Source organism: Phocoena phocoena, chromosome 10 (genome assembly GCF_963924675.1).
Source record: "Phocoena phocoena chromosome 10, mPhoPho1.1, whole genome shotgun sequence".
NCBI classification, from domain to species: domain Eukaryota; kingdom Metazoa; phylum Chordata; class Mammalia; order Artiodactyla; family Phocoenidae; genus Phocoena; species Phocoena phocoena.
This window is the reverse complement of record NC_089228.1, coordinates 84144280-84170393: the sequence shown is the minus strand read 5'-3', so window position 1 is coordinate 84170393 and position 26114 is coordinate 84144280. Positions and strand designations below refer to the sequence as shown.

The 26114-nt window shown below is 40.1% G+C and overlaps 3 non-coding genes across 3 annotated transcripts; all 3 read left to right on the top strand.

Moving 5' to 3' along the window:
* Positions 1-2025: 2025 nt before the first annotated feature.
* TRNAS-GCU (transfer RNA serine (anticodon GCU)) lies at positions 2026-2107 on the top strand. The gene has a single exon. It is a non-coding gene; the product is annotated as a tRNA-Ser (tRNA).
* Positions 2108-13044: 10937 nt separating this feature from the next.
* Positions 13045-13116, top strand: TRNAP-CGG (transfer RNA proline (anticodon CGG)). Its single transcript has one exon. It is a non-coding gene; the product is annotated as a tRNA-Pro (tRNA).
* Positions 13117-19394: 6278 nt separating this feature from the next.
* Positions 19395-19476, top strand: TRNAS-GCU (transfer RNA serine (anticodon GCU)). The gene has a single exon. It is a non-coding gene; the product is annotated as a tRNA-Ser (tRNA).
* Positions 19477-26114: the final 6638 nt, after the last annotated feature.

Sequence of the window (26114 nt, the reverse complement as noted above, 5' to 3'; positions counted from 1 at the left end):
GCAATGAGGAGCAACTTTAGTCTTGATTTTAAAATGCAGGAGTGGAAGAGAGCAGCAGGGCAGACTATTAGGAAGGTAGTAGTCTTGAACTTGCAAGCTTATGTTACTCAAGCCTTGCACTTTTGTAGAAATCTACTGAGAATAATTTTGCTTCTTGTTTTACACATAGACCATCTCTTTTTAAACAGTGAAATCTAGAAGCATTCCTACTTTGTAGACTCTTAATGGCAATAGAAAATAAATGGAAACACAAGTAATAGACAATAGCATCATAAACAAACAAAGAAAAACTGTGGTTCTCTCCACAGCTGTTCCTGAAAATAGTGGCAGAATTTGCTGATTGAAAACTATTTATTCAACAAATTATACTGATAACTTCTAGAATTTTGAAGATGAATGAACACCCTCTTTATCTATTAAAGATTCTTATTGAACAGATGAAAGGAAACACAAAATAATATAATGCCTGAGATTGACCTCACAATAATATGGAAAACCAGTTTGGCAAAATGTTGATAATTGTTGAAGCATATGTGATGCGTACTTGGAGATACTTGACTCTTTCTTATTCTCGCAATAATTTCTTTTGGGACTGTGATTATATATATGGTAGAACTTCTCTCCTAGCCTTCATTTTTCCTATTCCTCTTTCCTAATTTCCAACTACCTGTATCAGTGGATAGTATTTTACATAGTTCCCTCAAATCTAACTTCCAGTTTCCTAATTCTCCCTTCTGCTCTATCTAATCTGCCATCTAATAAATCTGTTTATGTTTTCAGTGTTTTAATTTTCAAATTCCTTTTTAATAATTTCAAATACATGAGAGTTAGTGTATTACTTTCCCAATGATTCACCGTCCCTTCCTGTGAAAAGCCTATTTTTGACAATTTTCCTGTTAATTATACTGTCCTTCCTTGTGAAAGTAATATAATTCCTTTACCCTTTGCTATCAGAACTGACAACAGGATGCATATGATTGCTTTGTATGCCTCCTTGCCTTTGCTCAGGTCCTTTCCTCAGTCTGGGACAACCTCATTCTTCACCACCCCTAGAAAACTTGCTCGTCAAGACTCACCTTCAATGTTACCTTCTTTTCCTGGGCATTTATTATCAATCTGATTAGTCAGAATTAGTTCCTATTCTTGTTCGTTCATCTGTTCGTTGTGTTCATTCTTATGAAACAGGGAGATGGAGCTGAACACTCTTTTTTCCCCTCTTTCTTCCTTCGAATTATTTTCTTGCTAGTGTTGAGTTTCTTGACGTTTTCAGTACCAGAACGCTTGGAAAACCTAGTGAAAGTTGGACAAACTCTCCCTAGAAAACACACAGGTATCTGGTGGAGCGCGGGGGCCGTGGAGGAATCAGAATTCGTGGTTCCTCCGATGCGGATGACCCGGGAGGAGAACCCCACGAAGTTAAAGAATCTTCTCTATGCAATGTCACCCGAAAGTATTGTAGAAGCGGCAATAACACGGAATAGAAATTGAGCCCTATTCAGATCCGTCGTCTAGTTTTCCAGACTGTCTTATTAACCACGAATTAGGAGTCCACATTCGTCAGCTCCCCTGACAGCGACTCCAGTGGAACCGGCTCTGGGAACCTCTGCCCCTGCGGACAGCCGGCCGCGCTCTCGGGCCGCGGGCCCAGGCTCCCCTGACGAAGGACGGTGACAGCAAACTGGCTCAGCGCAGGTTGGCTGCGTCACGCCCACCGCCTGCCAGGACTTGACGCTGAGGCGCCTCCTGCCGGGGACCAGGCAGCCCGAGAAAGGGGAGTGAAAGCCCAGGCAGATGTGTTTCTACCACGTCTCAACCAATTTTACGACTCCTGGGAAAGCTAAGCCCGTTTTTTGCCCCCGTCGCAGCTTTTCCATCCGTTCTTTGTCCATTCGTGTGGAAGCTAGCCACCTCCACGTCTCCCAGACGTCTCTAAGCCCTCTCCTAAGCGTCTTTCTCTCCGGGATAGCCAGCGAGTTCCCTAGAATAAACTCTGAAATAAAGCACGCCAAGAAATGATTGTAAGTGGACGAGGTGGCCGAGTGGTTAAGGCGATGGATTGCTAATCCATTGTGCTTTGCATGCGTGGGTTCGAATCCCACCCTCGTCGGGTGTGTGCTTTCGGTGTGAAGAATTGGGGTGCGAGTGTTTTCGAAACTTTACTAGCATTTCCAGTTATGCTCTCTTTAAGTATTTGGTCAGTATTCTGAGTTTGGCCTAATGAGGTCTGCCTTCCTCTCCACCTTCTATGAGCTCTGTCATGTTTCCCTCCCCTCTGTAAGTGTGCACGCTCTTGCATTTAAGGTGCTGACTTCTTATAACAGGTTTTGCAGATTATTCTTCAACTCTACCATGGCATATTGTTCTCTTGATATTTAACAGACTTCTTGAAGGAGCTTTTGTTTTCAAGCAACTCGTATCTAGGAGAATTAATTGTTAAGGGCTTTGAACTCTATGGATTTTTTAAGAATCGACCAATTTTGTTTCCAAATTTTTTGTTTCTTTTTCCAACACCTCCACTTATACTTGAGTAAGCCAGATTCTTCAGTACAAAGGACAATCTAGTTTCACAATGATTTTCGTGTTTTATATTTATATAACAATAGAGTATAGGTTATGTATGTATAAATGTCTGAGGTCTATCCAATTAGGAGAATGACTGGAGGATTTTTTCCCTCCTCAAATTTCAATTACATTATCTTACATAGTTTTTCCAATTACATTATCTTCTCTTTTAAAATTATTATCTTAAAGATTATTTAGTAAAAATGTTTTTCCAAACTCTTCCTTTTTGAAAAAAAAAAGTAAAAACATTTTATTTTGGCAATTTTAAAACATATTGAAAATTAGACATAATGTAAAAATTATCTGCAAACTCATCTCAGAGCTCCAGTTATCCCCTCTATTGCCTGGACTTGCCTATGAGTCTCCTCCTGGTCTGCTTTTCCCAATTCCTCTCTTTGGGAAATTAACCTCTCATCAGGAAACTGAAACTTGGCAGCCCCTCTTCCACATCCCCTAGAGCAGTTACCACCTACAAACTTCATTAGGCTTGCTTGCAAACCTACGTAGAGTCTTTGGTAATTTATGAAGAAGAGAAAAAGAAACTGCATTAATGGGAAAGGAAATCTGAATAAATGACTCTTTGATGAAACACTTGGCTTCACAGAAGCAAGTGCTCTGTGGAAAGCCAATTTGAAGCAAACCTTTTTCTTTTAAATAAAAGTACTCCAGTGTATAGTATCATTTTGGGTGAAAATCATATCCAGGTTGTGGTTTATAGCAGTGCAATAAGGCAGTGTGTTTTTATACTTAAAGATGGTGGTTTCTGGCTGACTGCAATGCACCTTTCCAAACTTCTCATTTTTTTTTAATCTTTCCTCCCTCATCTTCATTCCCCAAATGATTTTTTATCCTTGTCATTTCTCTCTACAAACATTTTTAATGCTTGTCCCAAAGAGTAACTGGAAGAGAACTTTATCTTACATTACTTAGCAACCCTGTATGATATATATTTTAACTCATTCTCACATTCACTCAATAATTACTTCTTCAAGGTGGAGGATTGGGCCCTGGTGATGATGGGATGAACCAAGTGCTCCTGCCCTCACCAATCTCAAGGGCTCTAAATTTAAACCTAAAACAAGTCATTGGAAGTGTTAGGGAAAAAAAAAAGAAAGAAAGACAAAGTGTTAGGAGGGTTTACAGAGGCATTGGAAGAGCAGAGGGATGGGTAATATTGGAAAGTATCCAAGGAGAGAACAAGTTGGCTTCTTTAAGGTACGGAGAGCAAGGAAGGAAGGGGTGGAAGTAAGATTTGCTGAAGGTCATTTGAACCCTGAGAGGAAAATGTCCAACACATATGGGCTTTCTGAACATGGACCTACTGCTACCTCAGTGTCTTCCTTTACGACTCATAGACATTAATTTGAAGAACTGATTAAAACCCTCATCTTCCTGTGTTCTACATTGACCTGAGAAAAACCAGAAGCTTATAAAATATTCCCCTCTCTACAAGCTGCACGTGGTTCCTGCTTTTTACACTGCCTATACACTACGTTCTGTAACAGGAGGAGGCCAGTGTCCAACTCAGGTTCTGCTGCTCACTGCCAGAAAGGCTAATATTGGAGAGGCAAGTGTTGGTGGAAAAGGAAAAGTTGCTTTATTCAGGAGGACAGCAACCTGGGGAGATTGTGGACTCATGTCCTGAGACCATCTCAGGACAAAGGTTAGAGGACAAAGATTTTAAAAGGGAGTGTCAGGGGTACACAGGTGGGGGAACTAGGTGCCAAAGAGCACAGTCAGCTCTGATAATCATCTCGAAACTGGTCGTGGGGTGGTCTGATCAGCATCCTCTGATGATTTTATGTGCAATTAATCTTCTATTCCAAGTTCGGCCATCTTCCACCTCTTTAAGGCCAGTCCCTGGAATTCTTAAACAAGCAAGATTAATTCTCACCTAGTTAACTAGTCATTATCTAAGACATGTCAGGGTCAGCAAGAAAGGAAAACATATGTAAGTTAAAAAAATCCGTGCTGCTCAAGATAGAGCATCTTATGCTATAGCTACAGTTCTATAAAGAAGAGAAACCACAAGAAGAGAAACTTTGGGGAACATGGGTATTGATCCTCCTGTTTCGTGCCCGCTGGCGTCTACCATTTGAACTATTCCTCCCGAGTACCAGTTGTATCCCTTAATTTCAGAGCGTTAGACGCCATGTCCCACCAGAAATTTCCAGGCAAACTCCCTCCCTTGGAAGCCTTTGCCTGACGTGGGTTCAGTCTCAGTACCATACAAACCCATCTGGACTTAAGGGGGCTTTAAGTCTTTAAAAAGGAGGGCTCGGCCAAGGCCAAGGCGACCCTTCATTGCTCAGCACTTAGCAAAGTGAAGGTGGCGGCGGGAAAGCTCTGATTCGCTAGTTTCAAGATCCTGAATTGTAAGGAGGAGCAGAGAGCAAACAGGTTCCAGCTACGGAAGACCTTGCTGGGTACTTCCGGGCTAAATAGTGCTGCAGACCCCAAAGGCTCTATTTACAATTTACAATAATATTTATAATATTATAATATTTACAATTGTAGTTGTAATGTGATTATGGCCAATGTGTCCGGAGGGTGGAGGCGGTGGCTCTGTGGCTTCCTGTCGCTTCTGTCTTCCAGATCCTCAGTCTCCAGGAGACTCTACTCCCCTGCCAGGTCCCGGCAGGCTTGGGAGAGCTGTAGAGCCCCTCAAGCCTCAGCCTTCCAGAATGTGGCCCTTGAGCCTTTATATTTAATATAAAAAATGTGAAACATACACTCAAATACAGAAGAATGTAATGACTTACGACGACCATGGGCCCATCCCTCAGCATCCATCAGTAACATAATGGCAGTCCTTTTCAAGTATCCTGTCTCTTTTTTCCCTACGATGCTAGAATATTTTAAAGTAAATTCAGGATATTATTTTATTCCATAGTAAATACTTCAGGATACATTGCTAATACATACTACAAAATAATACAATGCCAATATCACACCCCACAATTATACTAATTCTTTAATAACACCTAATACGAAGCAGACCTTCAGTAATCTTTGTGACTATATTGTTGTTATTAGTAGCAGTAGTCATATGATTTATTTGAAACAAGACTCCAGAAAGATCCAACACTGTGTTCTTTTCAATTGTCTCTTAAGTCTCTTTAACAAGTGTCTGTAAAATTTTCACTCCTCTTTTAAAATTTCATATCATTTACTTTTTTCTGAAACCAGGACTGTTGTGCAACAGAACTTTTGACATCTGAATATTATTCATTCCCATGGTGTCATTACATATGCTGTCATCCCCCATATTTCCTGTAACTTCAAAACTAGATGTATAAACATGATTGGATTCAGTGTGATGTTTTGGTTTGGGTCAGGCCCAGACATGAAGGAGGCAGATTTTCCATTAGCGGCTTATGAAATAGGTGATCTAGTTATGATCAACATGACTATGGCAGTTCAGGATGCTCTTTGGAAACATGAAAATTCTGGAACAGGTTTTAGAGCAAAGCCATCTGCAATGCAGAAACTAATTCAGAAACAGTTCCCAGATTGCTTGTGATTCCAGCTAGAGATATGCACGTGGGAATGGATCTTAAGGGTACGGGATCAAGCTGAAAGTAATATAAAGTTAGATCAGGTAAAATGTATTGATATGGGACTACTGAACAGAGATTATGAATTCAAAATTTTAACTTGAGGGCCTAGGAATGACTCTAAAAGTTGTCTATGTTTGTTGATTAAAAAATAGACCCACATATGGCCTACACTAAATGAAGTTGAAATCTCAGGACCTTCTTACTATACTGTAGAGGGAAGTACCCAAAGTCTTAGGGATGCTGGAGACAATGTTTGTGTTGGTTCTGTTCATCCAAACCAAGGGGTTCCAGAGGAATGCCTTTCACCATGGCTGTGACTAGTAAATTCATGAGGATAGCCCCAGCATAAAAGAAGAGCTTTATCGTGGGTCTTCCCTACTGTACTGGAATCCCTAAACATAATGGTGATGACTGGAACTCAAGGTGACAGGGGCCAGTGGTAGCATTTAATCATCAAAGACAAAGTGGGTACAATTACAGATGTTAATCAGAATAGGCTGACTGACATAAATCTTTGGTAATGACTGGTTGATTATGGTGTCTGTAGAGCTGAAGCATATGAGAGGTCTACTGAAGTCTTACTTGAACTGTATAAGGAGAAAAGCCTCAGATCTGGTGAACAGAAATCTGACATGTATTACTAAAACAGATCATCAATCAATTCCCAGACTTGAGCCAATTCACAGATCTGGAACGCCTGGGATGAAGAAGACTGGAACCCATCCCTGCTACACTGCCAAAATTGTATACTGTTAATCTACCTCTCAGCCTTCCCCAGAAGGGCCTGCAGTCATTTACTAGAGCACTATGTAATGGGAAAGGAAATGTAATCAGTATTTTCAGAGATTAATAGACACAGGCTCTGAATTGACAATAATTCCTGAAGATCCATAGTGTCATTGTGGACCACCAGTTAGAGTAAGGGATTTTATAGGATTAGGTGATCAATGGAGTTTTGTCTCAGGTCCATCATTTCTTGTAAGAAATTCACTGTCATTTGAGAATTTTTGTTCCCTTATAGGTAAAAGTATTGCTTCTCTTGGGCCAGTTACAAGATTTTTTCTATATTTTAATTTTTACAAACTTGACTATGATTGGCCTGAGTATAAACAGTTTTGAGTTCTCTGAGATTTTTTATATCTGGAGCTTTATGTCTTTCACCAAATTTGAGATTTTTCAGCCATTATTTCCTTTAATTTCATGTGCGATTTCACAGGAAAAAATTGATGCAGAGCTCATCATCTTACTTCTTTCCTACTGGTAAGAAAAATTAAAAATACATGAAAGGTAAGAGGCAGTTGACATGTCCACCAGCCATAGCTGTGTGTTCTAAAATTATTATCAGTTTCTGCCTCCTACCTGACACTCCTTTAGATATGTAACAATTTAGTCATGTGTTCTTCTATTTTAAATTATTTTCTTTTTAAGATTCTAGAGTTAATTTAAATTTCTAAATTCAATTTGAATTTTTAAGAGATAAGCACAGAATAGCACTTATTTGGAGAACTCAAATTTCAATTTACCATTAACCATTTTGTGCCAGCAATCACACAACATCTCCTTATTTATATAGATACTTCCTGTCTGTTCTTAGTGCTCAATAATCTTTTCTTCATGATTAAATTTTAAAATGATGCTCTTAATTTCTTCCAGGCTCTTATATCTCTTGCTTTTCCTACAATTACCAATGACCAAGTTGGAGAGTGTTTTTTCTTGTTCTCCATGCTAGATATTAGGAAAAGGTTGTGAAACTTTCACAGGAAAGCTATGAAACTAAGGTAAATAACATAGTCCTTGCCTTCAAGCAAGCCACAGTAATGTGAGGAAAATAAGCTCATAAACAAATTTACTATAACATAATAATGTAGTTGAGTTATTCAAAAACTGTGTGGACATGTTATAATGAAGCCAAAAAGTAGGCACTTACCATTGTTTAGAACAGGGATAAAAAACCTTAGCGTACAAGGACAATAATGGAATACGGTAGAGAGAGTCTTAAAAATGGAGTAAAGCCTGCTTATATCAATTCTAAGATTTTGTACCATAAACATGTGTAACAAATTTAAAAGCATCAAATATTTTTTCCAAATGGATTCATCAGATATCTTAATGCCAGAACTATGCATTGTACCAAATACCTATATTTAATGGTTCCAATTTAAGAAATCCTTCAGTTAAATTAAGGTAGAACCGGATTACTTTGTAGCTCTTTGATAACAAAAAGGCTGATTGTATTGTAGGGAGTACCAGGGAACTATCAAATGATGTCTAAAAACCCCCCACTATTTTCAATTTATTTATTCATTAAAACAAGATACAATCATTCTCTTCAACAAGTATACCTAAATATAAGACATGACACCATTGGACTCCTAGAAGAGAACATAGGCAAAATATTCTTGGACATAAATCATAGCGATATTTTCTTAAATCAGTCTCCAAAGGCAAAATAAAATAAAGGCAAAAATAAACAAATGCGACCTAATCAGACTTAAAAGCTTTTGCCCAGCAAAGGAAACCGTGAACAAAATGAAAAGACAACCTATGGAATGGGAGAAAATATTTGTAACCAATGTGACTGACAAGGGGTTAATATCCAAAAATATACAAACAGCTCATACAGCTCAACATCTAAAAAACAAACAACCCAGTCAAAAAATGGGCAGAAGACCTAAATAGACATTTCTCCAAAGAAGATATACAGATGGCCAACAGGCACATGAAAAAATGCTTCCTATTAATTTTGCAGCCTGCTTTATCTGTATATGTTCTCCCAGCTGGGTGAATGGCAGTGTTTGGGTTTTTTTTTTCCTTTTTCAGTATGAGCTGATTTTTTACTCTTTCAATCCAGACAAGCTTTACTCTTTCAAACATCAAACATTTATACAATGCTTCCTATATATTAAAATTTTAATTTCACTATCATCAATTTACTGGTGAGAAAGCACAAAGTAATTTTCCCAAGGTCTCAGAGCTGGCAATTAGTGGCATCAAACTCAGGAAAGGTAATTCTAGAGGCCATAGATCAAACCATTATTCTTTTCTGCCTGTGAATACTATATTATATCATATCATATTATATTATATTATATAAAACTAGATATTAAGTGCTTCTATTTTCCATTTTCAAGAGACCTATCCAACACCTAATGACAGATTAGGTTGACAATAAAATTATGGAATAAGATATCTTGACTAATACCAAACAATAAGAATGTTGGAGAACCCATATTAATACAAGGCAAAGTAGTTAAGATAAAAGAGCATTACTGTGATCAGAGAGGGTTTCTATATAATGGCAGTAAACTTTTAATAGAAATAAACATACAAGGAAGTACATAAATCATAAGTGAACATCTCAATTAGTTGTGTGAACTGATTCATATGCATATATCCAGCACCCAGATCGAGAACCCAGCATGCCAGAAGTTTCCTCTTTTGCTGTCTTCTAGATACTACCTATCATGGGTATCCAGTATCCTTCTTCTAACACTGAATGATTTTTCATTATCAATGAAGAAGGTAGTTATACGGGCTTCCCTGGTGGCGCAGTGGTTGAGAGTCTGCCTGCCGATGCAAAGGACACGGGTTCGTGTCCCGGTTCCGCGAAGATCCCACATGTCGCGGAGCGGCTGGGACCGTGAGACATGGCCGCTGAGCCTGTGCGTCCGGAGCCTGTGCTTCGCAACGGGAGAGGCCACAACCGTGAGAGGCCCGTGTACCACAAAAAAAAAAATAAGATAGTTATAAATTTTTTTTTTAAATGACCACTTCTGACTCTCAGATGTTTCTTCCAGATTGTTCCTGAGCTTTGGTGGTGAGTGGAGGGCATGGCAGGAGGCTGCAGTAACGTCTAGGAAACCTGAATCTCTCAGGGAGCTGTGCAGTGGTAACTACTCATCCTCACAGTGCCTCCTACTCATTACTGTCCGCTGACTATAACTGGCTTTGGAATGTTTCTGGGCTCAGCAAATTATGGAGCATGAGGGAGAGGAGAGAGATGTGCTCCAGGGATCAACACTGTGCAGAAGCTCTTTACCCCTTGTGAAGGCAAAACTTATGATGTTGACATCTTGACAACAGTGAGAGTTAGGCATGAGTACTGGGACTCTGGGAAATATAAACAGGGCCTGGCTGGCGCTGCTCTGCCAGAAGACCACCCAGTGCTGCACAGAGCCACCAAGGTGAGTATACCTGACACCCGTGGATTGGGACAGCCTTTGGCTTTGGAAGAGAGGCCATTGGAGGCAGGGCTGGTGAGGGGCAGGCTGTAAGAGAGAAGACTCTGAGCTCTTTTGTCACTTATGGAAGAAGAAGCTGCCAGGACCCAGGGCAAAAACAGCTGATCGTTTCCCAGCTGCCATCCAGAAACATCTGGGTTTTCTTTAGTCCATGAGGGAGCTGATCCATTATGTACTTCGGGATAGTATCTGAGTCTAACCCATTTTGAAAGTCTCAAATCAGAAAAATGCTTACTAGTGAGATAGATAGATAGATAGAGATATATAGATGATGATAAATGAAGACTTTAGGTCAGAATCAGAAGATAAGTTGGGCTTTATATGTACCATGATTAAATGTTTAAAACTTCTGGAAATTCTCCTTCTTGATACTGGACCCATGTTCCTTAATTATAGGCTTGAAAAATAATCTCACTAGCGAAGCTACATCGGCAGAGATTTAAACATCACTAGGCCTCATGGCCAGATAACTCTTCACGGTTATGCTGGTCCTCACGTAGAAAGGCTCTGCCAAAAAACCACCAGGAGGAGTATACCGTGTTTGCAGATTGCCTTTAGTTGATCCTTAAATGCTGACTGTAAATGCCTTGCAAAGGTTTTTTAGAAATTTATGTAACCTCTCACCCCTCCCAGCAGCCAGAGTAGATATAAAAGTAACACCCGCTCAGTCCATTTTTCATCCTCTTGTGAATAGCGAAGAAAAAATTCTCATTCCAAAAACTGCTCTGGGTGTCTTAGAGTGGTGTGTCTGTCAAGTAACAACTATTTAATCAGAAGCAGTGAAAGGCTAAGTGTAAATTTGTCAGATTTTACTGTCCCTTGAAAGATGGCATGTGTGTCTTACTGGAGCTGATAACATTAATGGGAGCCTTGAAGTTCAAACCCACCTATTTATCTGAGGAGACACTGAGGTTCCCAATAAATGTGTCACCCAACATAGATTGACTTGAGTTCTCCAGGTCATCGACTTTTTAGATTCATAAAGAAAAAGAATCTCCTCAAGTCCCTCTCCTAATTGGCCCCTAACTTCATCTGTCATTAACATGTACTTTTACAACCATAACCCCATGCCTCATTTTGATTGTTGATTTTTTAACTGTTTATTTAATATTATTTTGCAGATACAGAGCCTGGTAATTTAGATACTAGGTGGAGAGTAAGTTAACCGTGTAGCTTAGAAGTGGAGGAAGAAAAGCGAGAAGCAACAGCATCGCAGTTCAGTGAATTTAGTGAGGGCTTATTAGGCAAGCGAAGTCTAAGCTGGTGTCTTAGTCTGCTCAGGCTGCTATAACAAAATACTGGAGGCTGGATGGTTTAAACAATAGAAATTTATTTACCACAGTTCTGGAGGCTGGGAAGTCCAAGATCAAGGTCCAGTTGATTCAGTGTTTGGTGAAGTCCACTTCCTAGTTTGTAGGCACCATATTGCTGTTGATCACATGATTTCTTCTTTGGGGGTGTGGGAGAGAGAGGGGCCTATGGTCTCTTCTTATAAGGGCACTAATCCCATCATGAAGGCTCCACCTTCATGACTTCCTTTAGACTTAATTACCTCCCAAAGGCCCCACCTCCTAATACCATCACATTAGGGGTTAGGATTTCAACATATGAATCTGGAGGGACACAAACATTCATAATGGCTGGTTTATGATGAACGAACAGGAGTTAGCTATGAGGTTTTAGCTATGATTATGAGGTGTCATAAGGATGTGACATAAACACGGAAAAAGAACCATCTTTCAAAGGAGCTGGCACTTCAGATTCCTCTCTCAATCCTTACTGAAAAGCCAAAACCTTCTTCTAAAGCTAAAGAGATATACAAGAGGGAGCCAAACTAAGCATTCATTTGTCAGCATTGCCATTTTTCAGAGAAGTCTTATGAGAAACTCAGCAAGATGGGATGCCAATCTATAAAGAATTTGAAGACAACTGCTTGTCCTGAAGAGAAGGTCTTTGCAAGCTGTTTTCTAAAGTGTTAAATCTTTGAAGGATTCTGTTCTCAGTCCTAGCAGAATACAGAGATTTCAAAGTCATAAAACAGATGCAATAATAATGACCTGTACTTGGGGTACAATCCTGTTTTAGGGGACCACATGTTGAAATAATATCTTGACAAAAATGCTTACTTATGAAAAAGCAAGTTTTAGGGGACTTGTCAAAGAAAATGTCAGACAATTTCCGCTATGAAAGTAAAGTATAGAAAACTAACATGAATGTCACTCAAATTATTTGTCACACCACGAAGTATCAATACATAATGAAATTGGGAATATGTACTTCTTCAGATAAAAATATGGATCAAGCCTGAAACTAACATAATATTGTACTCAACTATATTTCAATTTAAAAATAAGGATGAAAAATAGAGTACTGCCCTAATGTAACCTTTATTATGTAATCTTGTCAATTAAATCACAGATTAGTCTACTGATGGAATTCACTTAGGAGTGGTTATTACACAACTGACCGGAGGAAGGATGAAAAATTTAGTAACTTGAGCCTAAGCTAAGAGGTCATCGTAAGGCCCCAAAATGTATATTAGTTGCAATTTAAATACAGTTATATTGATTAAATAGTCAGGAAAGTTGGGGCTCATCCTTCTGACTCAAAGTGTGGAAAAAGAAATCTGATTCTAATTCTCTTTATATTAAGTATGGGCGTGCTTGGTATTTTGCAGAGGTGGCTCGTTGGTCTAGGGGTATGATTCTCGCTTCGGGTGCGAGAGGTCCCGGGTTCAAATCCCGGACGAGCCCACCTCCTTTTCGACCAGTTGGAATAAGGAATCAGAAAAAGTGTTTTCTCTAATACTATTGCCAAAAACATGGGCTTTCATTACATTGACAGCAGGATTGCCTTCGGAGAAGCTGGGTGCTTAATTCCAGATCTCCTTGACTGGGAGGTATCAGGAGTGTTGATGCGAGTTTGCTGGCGCCGGCCCAGTTCCAGTTCTCCAGTGGATCCCTTCCCGAAAGTCAAGAAGGAAGGCCTTGGGCATCTAGTCTGTGCGTACGTGTGTACGTGCATACGTACGTGCGTGTGCGCACTTGACTGAGTAGGGCGGGGAAGCGTGAATTATGGTCAACCTGTACCTTCCTTCGTCTCGTAGAGACGTGAATATTCATTTCCACTGCTACGTCCAATTTGAGTGATCATTTTCGGAATCGCAGCATTTACTGCTACCGCACTGACTAAAGTAAGTCACCCCAGCTGCTGCTGCCGCGGCTCCCACTGTAATCGACCGTTTACATTTAATCCCACTGTAATCTGCCTCTTTCTTTTCCTGCGTTGCGCCACGGACCTGCATTCCCTGGTCAAAGTTCATTCACTTTTTCACTCAACGAATCGATATTCAGTGAATACTGCGTGTCAGCCTCGGCTGGATGCCAGGAATGCGATGGAGGACCAGGAATTAAAAATTATAATAAAAGGTTTTGTTTCAATGGAATTTAATATCACAAGTAACTAAATGTTTACAATTATCATGCGTCCTGTGAAGAAGTGTAGAACTCTCACAGAAGCACATAGCACCAAAGCCTACCTGTAGATTCCGGGGAATATTGCCGGCCAGAGTTTTTCCCCCCGGAGAGAAAAACAACGAGGAGCAATCGCTAATACTGGAAGTTCAAGGTCTTCCCCACCCCAAACGTGGAAACTTACCAGTAGCCTTATCCTTGGCCCCAAGAAAAGCTCTCACTTTGGAATTGTTGAAAACGCTCAGGTGAACTGATTAGTATGGAAATTTGGAAGATGAAAAATAGATGGAGAGGAAGGTATTAATCCAGTTACTTTGCTCATGCTAGCTAAATTATTTCCTCAGAATAACTGTGTGGTTATGTGGCCCAAACTGAAAGTGGACACACACACATACACACACGCACACACACACCACCGCAGTTTCTTCCTTGCTTTATGACACCACAGAGGCTTACCTGGCCCTGCTCATCTTGGTGTTCTGAAATAGTATGGATCTTTTTACCTTTCCTTGATCAGCTTTGGGAACCCATTAAGTATGAAGACACAGGTCCTTATTCAGAAGTGGTGTGTAATATACTGTCTCTTTGTATATACAAATATAAATTTATAATTTATTTGTAATTTAACTTTATAATTTGGAGTAGATGGTGTCATTCATTAAGCTTGAGATTCAAAAAGGATTTCCTCCAACTCCTGTCCTTTAAGAATTTTCTCAGAATTCAAGAAGTCAGTTTTATGCCATCTAAGCAGATTGAATGAATGATCCTTCTTCAAGGGATTTTACTATCCCAAGAAGGATGAGTTAAACGTATTGTCTGATAGTAAATGGCACAGGCAGATCACTTAATCATATAGCCCACAATCAATAAACTGGACTCATAATCTCATTTTCAGTTATTTGTAGGGCCTAATTATATCTATAGATCAGGAACCAAAGATCACTAGACATCTAAAGTTAATGTCTAATATGAAAGACAGAGATAAAAGTGAACTAAAAAAATAGAGGAAAATATAATGCAGAGAGGAGAAAACATCTCAGGAAAGTTATTATAACTATTCTTGTTTTTTAAAGAGAATGCTGGGTAACTCTTAAGTACAGATGTCTCTTAAAATTGAAGTTGTGAGAGTAGATATGAAAAACGTAATGGAGTAATTGGAATAAAATGTAAAAGACATCCTCAAGAATGTGGAGTAAAAATATAAAGGCAACTCCAGCAGTCATGCTCCTTGGTATATACCCAAATGAGTTGAAAACTTATGTCCACAAAAAAACCTGCACATGAATATTTATAGCAGCTTTATTGATAACTGTCAATACTTGGAAACAACCAAAATGTCCTTCAGTAAATGAATGGATAAACAAACCGTGGTACATTGTACAATGGACTATTATTCAGTAATAAGAAGAAATTAGCTATCAAGCCACAAAAGGACATGAAGGAAACTTAAAAGCATATTACTAAGTGAAAGAAGCCAATTTGAAAGGCTCCATATTGTATGATTCCAACTATACGACATTCTGGAACAAGTAAAAGTATAGAAACAAAATGTCAGGAGTTCTCAGGGTTATGGGGGCTGTAGGGATGAAGACGTGGAGCACAGGGCAGCGTAACTATTCTGTACGATGCAGTAATGATGGGTACGTGTCATTATACATTTGTCAAAATGCATAGACTGTCTAAAGGGAAGAGTAAACCCTAACATGAATCATGTTAATAATAATATATTAATATTGGTTCATCAGTTGTAACAAATGTACCAAAATAATATAAGATGTAAATAATAGGAGAAGCTGTGAGGGATGGGAGGAGGTATGTGTGAACTCTGTACTTTTTTTTTTTTGAACTCTGTACTTTTGAATTAATTTTTCTGTAAACCTAAAACTACCAAAAAAAAATAGAGTCATACACACACTAACAAACGTAGTAAGGTAGATAGCTAGTGGGAAGCAGCCGCGTGGCACAGGGATATTAGCTCGGTGCTTTGTGACAGCCTGGAGGGGTGGGATAGGGAGAGTGGGAGGGAGGGAGACGCAAGAGGGAGGACATATGGGAACATATGTATATATATAACTGATTCACTTTGTTATACAGCAGAAACTAACACACCATTGTAAAGCAATTGTACCCCAATAAAGATGTTAAAAAAATAGAGTCTATTTAAAAAGTATGAACGGAATGTAACTAGGAGAGAATAATAATTTTTTAGAAAAATAAAAAGTAGAGGAGACATCCTGAAGGTTTAAAATCCAAGAATAAGAAACTCCAGAAAAAAGGTAAAGCAAGAAAATAGAGAACACATAAGTGAGAAAATTAGAAACAAAAAATTCAAGCTAATTTCTCAAACTGAAATACATGATTTTCCAAATTTAATGATGTAATGGAGGTCCCAGAACAGTGAATGAAAATAGAAACATACAAAGGCATAACTTTCAGACATTTCAGAGCATTGAGGACAAAGAAATCATCCTGAAAGAGAAAAACTAATTGCAAATGAAGCATAGTAATTAGAATGACTTTGTAATTCTCAAAAGCAATACTGGAAGCTAGAAGAAAGAAAATATTCCCCAGCCTAGCATTCCATACCCAACCAAGTATTCAATCAAGTGTTAGAGAAACTTGAAAGATATTCTCCAATACCCAAATATTTGAAAGTCTTATCTCCAATAAACTCTTTCTCAGGAAGCTACTTACTTGGGAAATGGGGTCTCCGAGGGAAGAAAGTATGCAGATGATGGTGAAGGAAGACCTCGGGATGAAAAGCGTATAGCAAGTATAAAAAACACCCAATTTCTTTTGTCAAAAATTTATGGTTATTTGTGGTAATTTGAGAAAAAAACTAATGTTCAGGAAACAAAATATCATGAGAGATCAGTGAATGATATTTGCCAATCATAATATATGAACAGTGATACTAATTCAATACACATTATGATATAATTATATTTGGAAGAAACTTTGATAGGAAGAGTATCTGTATCTGTATATGGTGGTGTTTAGGGTGAAAAAAGAGAAGTGAATCTTCTTTTTGTATAAGGGGTAATCAATAGAAAATACTAAACTTAAAAAATCAAAAAGTAGAAATAAAAGCATCAGTATTAATTAGAATACAATTTTGTCTTTGTAACAAAGACTCCAATGAACAGTAGCTTAAAGGAAGCAGAAGTTTACTGATCTCTCATGTAATAGTTTGAAGGTATAATCAAGAGCAGGGTGATACTTTGGCTCCAGGATGTTGGTTCCATTCTTCTGTCTCATGGATCCCTCCTTTCTATGGGTTGCTGGGTCCAATCTCTTTATATTTCAGGACACCTTCATTCCTATGTTGTTGCCTTTTCCAGCAAGCAGATGCAGTAGGAAGAGAGAAGTGAATGGTACTTCCTTCCTCTTCTGGACATAACCTGGAAGTTTTACATCCACTTTCTCTCTAATGTCCTAGTTTAGAAATTGGCCACATGACCATACATCAAGGAAAGCTGTGCATTGTAATCTTCCTGTGAGTGGCTATGAACTCTACTAAATTTCCATTTCTTGGAAGGAAAGCACAAATATTGATGGCAACTAGCCATCTCTGCCATAGCATGATATTTGGAGACATGTTGGTAAAAACAGAAACAACACAAACAAAAAGCCAAATGGCTGAAAATCTTTGCCTCTACCAAAGAGGGAGAGGAACACTTTTTTACATACACATATTTCTGAATTACTTGATATTTTTAAACATGTGTGGTTAACTTTGGTTTTAAATTTTTAATTAAAAAAATAAGCTTTAGGGTCTTCCCTGGTGGCGCAGTGGTTAGGAGTCTGCCTGCCGATGCAGGGGACGCAGGTTCGTGCCCCGGTCCGGGAGGATCCCACATGCTGCGGAGCAGCTGGGCCCGTGAGCCATGGCCGCTGAGCCTGCGCGTCCGGAGCCTGTGCTCTGCAATGGGGGAGACCACGGCAGTGAGGGGCCCTCGTATCGCAAAAAAAAAAAAAAAAAGCTTTAAACTGAGAACCAGTTATGGATAAAAAAATTTATCCAGGTTAAAATGAAAAAGGTCGAGAGCACACCGTGAAGGAAATAGGCTTGTCAGAAGAGACAGGAAATAGATTCTTCTTGATACAAAATCATAAATTGGACTAAGCATGGAAAACAAGGTGGAGGGAAGTGGGTTAAATTGAGGTTGAAGATCCAGGCAGGACAATGCAACAAACACTAAAATATAAGGACTTTTCCAGGTTAAGAAAGACACTAATTCTTTGGGACAAGCAAAGGGTGGTCTTCACTCAAGAAGATGTTAGAGCAACCTAAGGTAGTGTCCCCACGTTTAGAGTGTGAAAATGCCACAGGGATCCGTTCCTACAGGATTTCCCCTGTGTTTCCTGTTGTTCATCCTGTTGTGGTTGATTTGCTTGGGCTTCAAAAGAAAAATCTTCATGACCACCTTCCATTCTCAGATTTAGTGATGTTTCCTGATCAGCCACTCACGTGCTTCAACGCTCCAGCCACAGTGATTTCCAACAGTTTTCTAGATACTACTCACCTTTGATCACGTGCTTTCCTCAGTCTGGGACAACCTCATTTTTTGCACCTCTAGAAAATTTGCTCTTCAAGACTCACCTTCGATATTACCTTCTTTTGTCAGGCATTTATGATTCATTATGATTAGTCAGAATTAGTCCCTACTCCTCGTTCCTTCATGTGCATTTTATTCATTCCATGAAACAAACCAATCAAAAACCAAAAAAAAAGCAGCTAAAATAGCTTTTTTCACCCTTTTCCAGAATCATTTTCTCACTAGAAGTGAGTCTCAACATTTTTAGCATCTCATCCTTTGGAATATAGAATGAAAGTTGGGAAACATTTCCCCTAGAAAGCCACTCAATAACACGTAGGAATTTGGAAGGAAAACAGAATTCATGGTTCCTCAGATGCGGATGACCCGGGAGGAGAGCCCCACGAAGTTAAAGAATCTTCTCTATGCAATGTCACCCGAAAGTATTGTAGAAGCGGCAATAACACGGAATAGAAATTGAGCCCTATTCAGATCCGTCGTCTAGTTTTCCAGACTGTCTTATTAACCACGAATTAGGAGTCCACATTCGTCAGCTCCCCTGACAGCGACTCCAGTGGAACCGGCTCTGGGAACCTCTGCCCCTGCGGACAGCCGGCCGCGCTCTCGGGCCGCGGGCCCAGGCTCCCCTGACGAAGGACGGTGACAGCAAACTGGCTCAGCCCAGGTTGGCCGCGTCACGCCCACCGCCTGCCAGGACTTGACGCTGAGGCGCCTCCTGCCGGGGACCAGGCAGCCTGAGAAAGGGGAGTGAAAGCCCAGGCAGATGTGTTTCTACCACGTCTCAACCAATTTTACGACTCCTGGGAAAGCTAAGCCCGTTTTTTGCCCCCGTCGCAGCTTTTCCATCCCAGTTCTTTGTCCATTCGTGTGGAAGCTAGCCACCTCCACGTCTCCCAGACGTCTCTAAGCCGTCTCCTAAGCGTCTTTCTCTCCGGGATAGCCAGCGAGTTCCCTAGTATAAACTCTGAAATAAGGAACGCCAAGTGGTCACTGTAAGTGGACGAGGTGGCCGAGTGGTTAAGGCGATGGATTGCTAATCCATTGTGCTTTGCACGCGTGGGTTTGAATCCCACCCTCGTCGGCTTGACTCTTTGTTAAGGAGAAAAAAAACCCATCTGTCCAGGTCTGAACTTTGAGTCCACCTAGGAGAAACCTGTCCTTCCTTCCTTATTCCCAACTGTTATATGTGTGAATTTTCCCATTGATGGTTCCCAGTGATAGCTGATTGGCTTCTGATATTTGATAAAGTTTCTTTATGTAGGTGGAGGAGGAGAAGAAAGTGAAAGACAGATGAAGCTGGTAGAAACTGGAGTCTGATCTCTCTAGTCCCTCATTTTAGAAGTCATTACTACAATTAGCATTAAAATAAATTCATCAAAAAGATATTCAACAGGACAAACACACCAAGGTAGAATTTCAATTACTTAGATTCTCAAGAACAAATCTACTGACCAAAATTGAAGAAATGTATAGCACTGAAGAGATGAGTACATGAGTTTTTTAAACATTAAGAAATTCAGAGGTAAGTTAGTTTCAAGTGACAACCACACAAACCTCTTTCCAAGAGTCCACAGGCAGGATGCAGCTTAAGGATGGAACCAAGAACCTGTTGCTGAAGATTGATTGGGTTGGACATTCCCAGACTGTACCCCTGAGGACTTGAAAATGAAGATGTCCCATGTAAGGGTCACATGGAAAGGAGAAGCATGGTTTAGAGAGATTCAGAGGAACACAGTGTCCCAGGATTTGGTAGGGGAGATGGTCGGAAAGTCTGGGAAGAGTGACTTGTAGGACCCTATCTGAGCCCAACTTTAAATGAATTGAAGGTTGAATCAATAGGAAACAATAAAGCAATATTTTACCCCATTCTGAGATTAATATTTGTTCTTTTGGATAATAGATGCTACATACATGCTCTTCACTCTACCACATTGCCACTAAAGTACCCCAAACTGAAAGAAAGGGTGTCCTCTTTCCCTGAGGTACACAAATTTAATGCTCTTAGCCTGCTAGGAAGTGACATCCTTGACTATACAAAGGGTGGGACTCTCATAAGCCACCAAGTGGACACCAGACAAATTTTCCTGGGAGCACTTCGCAGGTTCTAATGCATTTCCACTGATGAACTAGAGTTCTTGTTCCTTACTTGTAGGCTTTTCATAACTAATTTTAAGAAAGTATATTGCAAATTTTCCTTTTCCTATTTAAGTTGACCAAAGAATTGAGTTTTTGCTTTTATTTTAAAAAACAGCTTTATTAAAGTATAATTGGCATATGATGAACTGCATATATTTAAAGAGTACATTTTAATGAATTTTGACATATGTATACACATGAAACCATGATCCCAATCAAGATAGTGAACTTATCTATCAGCCCTAAAATCTCATTGTCCCTTTTTTTTTTTGCGGTACACGGGCCTCTCACTGTTGCGGCCTCTCCTGTTGCGGCTCCGGATGTGCAGGCTTAACAGCCATGGCTCACGGGCCCAGCCGCTCCGCGGCATGTGGTATCTTCCCGGACCAGGGCACAAACCCGTGTCCCCTGCATTGGCAGGCGGACTCTCAACCACTGCGCCATTGTCCCCTTCTGTAATTCTTTTCACCTGCCCCCTCTGTCCCCAATCCCCACAGGACAACTGATCTGCATTTTGTCACTATAGATTAACTCGCTTTTTCTAAAGTTTTGTATAAATATAGTTCAGTATGTACTTTACTTTGATTGACTCCTTTCATTCAGCCTAATTATTCTGAGATTTATCCATTTTATGTGTGTGGTGGACAGACCCCTCCCATGAGCCCCACATCTAGGTGTTTGGGCTTTTGTCTATGTCCTCCCCTTGAGTGTGAGTTGGATCTGGGACTTACTTTAACTGACAGAATATGGCAAAGATGATTGGATCATTCCTGTGATTATACTGAGCTGTATAAGACTCATTCTTGCTAGCTGATTCACTCTAGAGAGTATCCTTGCTGGCTTCATGATGTAAATGGTCAAGGAGGGAAAGCCTACTTGGCAAGGAGCTTCAGGCACCTCTAGGAAGTGCAGGTAGCCCCTGAGAACTGAAAGATACTTCCGGCTAACAACCGGCAAGAAGTCTGTGCCCTCAGTCCTAAAGCTGCAAGGAAATAAATTCTGCCAACAAACTGAGGGGGCTTGGAAGCAGATTCTTCCCTAGCCAATTGAAGGGCCGCAGAATACGCCACCCCAAAATATGCCTCTTTGGCATAAGGATTATTTTGAGCTGATTCTTTTTTTTATTTTTATTTTTTTAATTTTTTTTGCCTTCAGTGGGCCGACATATTTATTCACTAAGGTCATTTTTGGAATTACCTATTTCACCTTACCTGTATCCGAAGTGACTATAAAAGTACAGCTTTGAACCACACTGCATTTCTCATTGGCACTTCTGTTCCTGCAGCTCTAGAAACTTTGCTGCCTCCCTCCCCCGCCTCCTCCGGGGCTGTGTGCAAGCTCTGTTTGTTCTCGCTTTTGTAAAACCTGAGCCTTATGACTTGTCCCCCTCCCCTTCCCTTAACAATGAAATAAAAAGCCCGAGCTGATTATTTTTGAGAAGAAAACAAACACAGGAGATGCACTAAAAAACAGTAGACTTTACCCTTTTAAAAGGGAACTTTACATTTATAAGGGAAGTCTCCACTTGTAAGGGTGAATCCCTACCAGGAAGAGAAACTTTTATCAATGGAGAAAGTACCTGACTTAAATGTGCATAAGAACATTACCCTTGCTCACTGTGTTTTTCCTGATAACCTCCTGTAACTGACGTCCCCAACCACCACCATCTTTCTTTTGTCTTTAGCTTTAGATGGCACTTAATGTAGTGTCTCGGGGCATTTCAGGGAGTTGTACTCAGTTTTCCTGGATATCTCCCATGTATATACAAGGTAAACATGTTGTAGGGGAGCCAAATTTGCCAGCCCAAGTGCATCCCTTTGGCATGAGGATTCATTTAGGCTGATTATTTTTAAGAAACAAGACTCCAGGAGTTTTCCTTGTTGCCTCCTCCTTAACTGCCTAAAAGAATTTAGATAAAAGGCCTGTTCCAGACTAGAGCTATCACCAGAGGTATCTACAAAAAAATCTGGGCTAGTTGTGGCAGTGGGAAACTTGGCAGGGCATAGAGATCAGAGCTCACTCTATTTCCCATTGTCTCTGCCTGGCCTAGCGAACATTTGTTTACCAACCATATGTTTTCCCACCTTCATGTTAACTGCCTCCCTCCCCGCTGAAGTGCCAAGCCACTACCCCAACATCCTCTTTTGTCTTTAGCTGAGAATGGTATTTAAGATGAGGATTTTGACCATTTTGTCAAGTTACTCAGTTTTCCTGGGTCTCTCCCACATATACATGTTATTAAAGTTTGGTTTGATCTTCTCTTGTTAAGCTGTCTCAAGTCCATTTAATCCTTAGACCAGCCAGAATGTTACTGGCCGGAGCCGGAACAGAACTGATATTTGGCTGCTCATCGCTCAAAAGTCAATGTTCAAGACACAAGCATTGGTGGAAAAAGAAAGATGCTTTATTTAGGAAGCCAGCAACCTGGGGAGATGGAAGACTTGCCTCGCAAAAAAACCATCTCCAAGTCGCCAGTTAGAGGAAAAGCGTTCTATGGGGAAAAACTGGAAAGTTTCGGGGGTGGACTTCCTTTCTGATTTAGATGACTCTTTCTCTTTCCCATTCTCTCTTCTCCTCCCTTTCCCTCCCTCTCTCTCTCTCTCTGTCTCTCTCCCCTAAATAAAACAAATGAGACAATCCAGGGCAACAGTTTTGTGGAAAGAAATGAGTATCAGACAGTACTAGACAATGCAAAAACAAAATCCTGTACAGATTCGAAGCCAACACATTTTGCTTACCAGTAGAATGCACAACAAACAATCCCTGTATTGTATTAAAATTAATTTATTTGATATGCATCATATGGACAACTTTTAAGAGCATGCCAGTAGAATTTTAGAATTTGTCATTAAGTCACATATTGTTTGGAGCAGGAAACATATCAAGACAAAGCTCCTTGGTACAAAACACTGTCAAGGCCTGAACACAGGAAGCTGTCAATTGTGGAAAAGGAAAGGTACAAATTGTCTGTTTTTCATTTCCTATCTTGACATCTATAAAAAGTTGTTCTAAAACAACAACAAAAACAACAACAACAGAAAAACACAGGTCTTTCCACTCTCCAGGACAAATCAACAAATACTTAAGTTTACAAGCTAGGTGTTGCAAATGTGCTAGGTTACAGTGTGATAGTTACTGCTCTTGGGGAGATGGAGATGTTCAGAAAAGAAGCCACACGCACCCCCTAAAAAATATATGGTGGGAAAGTAAAAACACAAAACAAGTACAAATAAAAAAGCTGTGGGAGTTTAGAGAAAAACAATCTATCAGATCAAAGGAATCAAGAACGGGCATTAAAGAATAAAACTGAGGCAAGAAAAGAGTGTAGAGGCCGCAGGCATGGAAATGGGAACTTCTCTCTGAGGAAAGAAGAACTTGTTTAATTGGGTATAAAACATTCATTCCGGATAGAAATGAATTTTTAGTAAGCTCGAAAATTGTACATAATGTTGAGTAATGGTTTGAAATTCAGATTAAGGGGATGGAAGATCTTTTGAAGAACTTTGAGCAGAGGAGTTACATTTCAAACTGAGTTTTGAAGTACACTTCTTTAGCTGTGTCAGAAAGATTACAAGATGATGTGACTAGAGGTGAAGAAACCAGAAGCTATTCAAACACGGAAGGGCCCCAGATGCTGGGCCATGTTCCTTCCATTAGCCTCTGAAGTAAGAGGTGGCCTATATGTGACACAGCATTTCCTCTACAGTACTATGTACAACGAATGGCTGAAGGAATGAGTGAAAAGAAAAAGAATGTGCAGGAATAATCTACAAGATCTGGCAAGCCCTCGGAGGTGGGGATATCTCTTTAACTGGTGAAGGAATTCTCAAACCTGTAAATATATGTTAAGAGAACATGCAAGGACACATGGAGAAGGAACATGGAGAGAACATGAGCTGAGATGGAAGAAAGAACACACATTTTAGAGTCAAAAAAATTTGCTTTCCAGTACTGGCTTTGCCACTTACCAGCCATGTGACTTGAATTAATTTTCCCCTGAGCCTCAGCTTCACGTCTAAAAAGGGGGTAATGATATATGTTCATGAATAAATTAAATTAGATTAAATAAAACAATGTGAGTAATTCGATTTTTATCTTTCTGTGGTACACAGCACTGAATAGACAGTGGCGATTATTACTGTGAGGTCCTTTTGATGGTATTTTGAAGAGGATCTCAGGCCACGTGGTTCCAAGTGCAGATTTAAAGGCGTTTAGGCTGGAGGTAAGTTTGGCAGTAATTCGTCCCTTCATTGGTTGGACTAGAGAGAATACTCCATCTACTATGGCCAGAGAGGAGATTATGGGCAGTGAAACAGTGATTGAAATTTCGGAAGGCAAGGGAGTTTGAGAAAATCGGAGCAGGTGAAGAAAAAAAACTAGTCAAATGCGAACACAACTGTCTCCACTCAGAAGTCCACAGGGTCCTACCGCTGGATGAGCAGCGAATGGCATCGACAGCACGGCCCTCTAGTGCTGGGTCCCTCTAACTGCAGGGGTGAAATGGGAGCCTTGGCCCATGTGGAGAAGTCCTTAGACACCAGTGTTTCTCTACTGGGAGAAATGTTAATTCAGAAAACAGTACTTTGAGGGGAGGGAGATTTGTCATTTCCTGTTAACCGCTACCCCTGAAACCAACCAGGCTGCGTGTCTTTCCTGACAGAATGGCGCTAAGTTTGAAATTCGGAGAGGGCAGACTATCTTGATGTGACACAAGGTGTCACTTGCCTTATTTGGCATATAAAAATAAAATAAAATAATGTACGTACCAATAATCATTAATGAAAAATATTTAGGAAGAAGCAGCAATCTGAGTTTTAACAAAACCAAAGGTTTTTGCAGAGGAGAGAAAACTGGGAGTCACCAGAAGGAGCCCTCAGAGAATGGCAGGAAGTGAAGACAATTTGTCTTTGCCCTGCTGAATCCTAAAGAAGGATTTCTTTTTTTTCAGCAGGTGAAACAATTTTATTTCACTGTTGTCTTTAGAACCACAAAGACAATATGTTCTTCATATAAAAACGTTAGTTCAGATAACTATACTTTCTAGAAAATGATTATAGAGACGCTCTTAAAGAAAATGCACCCTAGGGCTTTCCTGTTGGCGCAGTGTTTGAGAGTCCGTCTGCTGAGGCAGGGGACGCGGGTTCGTGCCCCGGTCCGGGAAGATCCCACATGCCGCAGAGCGGCTAGGCTCATGAGCCATGGCCGCTGAGCCTGCGCCTCTGGAGCCTGTGCTCCACAACAGGAGAGGCCACAACAGTGAGAGGCCTGCGTACAGGAAAAAAAGAAAAAAAAAAAAAGCACCCTGTTATATGGTTTTGGTGAAGTTGCTTGGAAAAAACTCACATCTGGACTGATTCCTAAAACATACCATTCCACCATTCTGCATCTTTTGGTTCAAAGTATATGTTATTGTCATCAATACATGTTCCTGCATTCTTACATGTATGATAATACATATATATACTGGTTTTTCTTTACTTTCTTTACACCCAAGGAAGTAAAGAAAATTCTTTGAGGATCTCCCATAACAGCAGTGGAGCCAAGGAATATTACTTTATCCAGATATACTTTGTGCCAGGCACC